Source organism: Egretta garzetta, unplaced genomic scaffold (assembly GCF_000687185.1).
Source record: "Egretta garzetta isolate BGI_Z169 unplaced genomic scaffold, ASM68718v1 scaffold687, whole genome shotgun sequence".
NCBI lineage: Eukaryota > Metazoa > Chordata > Aves > Pelecaniformes > Ardeidae > Egretta > Egretta garzetta.
In genome coordinates, this window is record NW_009260396.1 from 368,808 (window position 1) to 369,716 (window position 909).

The following is a 909-nucleotide window of genomic DNA, read 5'->3' on the forward strand; positions in this document are numbered from 1 at the left end:
CCCAACCCCAGCGCCGGTGGCAGGGCCGGGAGCGAGGGAGGCCCCGCGGGCCAGCGAGGCATGCGGGGAGCGCGGGCAGAGGGAGCCAGGGGCCCCCGCCGCGCTCCCCGAGCGCCCATCCTGGCCCTACCCCACCCCAAAGCAGCGACCCGCTCCTTGTCTCAGACCACCAAATGCAAGAACCGAGTTTGCAATGCAGAAACCAGCAAATCTTGGGAGTAAAACATCCAAGAAAAAAAAAAAAAAAACACAACAAAAAAACAAAAACGGAAAACCAACCCAAAAAAAACCCAGACAGTTCAGTCCGTCCTCGTGCCTCACATAGCCACGAGCTGCTCCAACTCATCCAGTATGGCGGAACATTCCTTAATCTCTGCTTGAAACGAGGAATGCTTCTCCAGGGACTGGAGTCTCCCTTCTTCTGCCGACTTCCATTTGGCCATCTCCGCCTGCGCAGAGAAGTCAGCGTAAACCACGTTGCACTGACACAGAAGTACCAAACAGCAAAGCCAAGTTCTAAAGCAGCTCCAGCTAAAGCACTTGAACTCTTCAGCAGGGTCTTCCTTGCTAAACTGAGATGAGTCTAGCCTGACCGGGATGCCTTTTACCTCTGTTCCTTGAGGAAAATGGCAGTTTATCTGCGCCCAAAGTTTGGGAAGTCTTCTCTAACAGCCATTTCATGAATTAGCTTTTAAGCTTCGTACGCAGAATTGTAGAACTAGAACTTAATGACTGGTTTGGTCAGTATAAAGACAAAATAGTATTACGGACGCTGCTCGCGTACCTCTTAGCTCCCCGAGGTCGCTGCTCTGCAACGCTCTCCAGGTTAGATGGAGCATTGTGGATGCCAGCGTTACAGCCAGACTGGAGGACCAGCATTCTGCTGGTGGTGCTTACAGCTACCTGCAG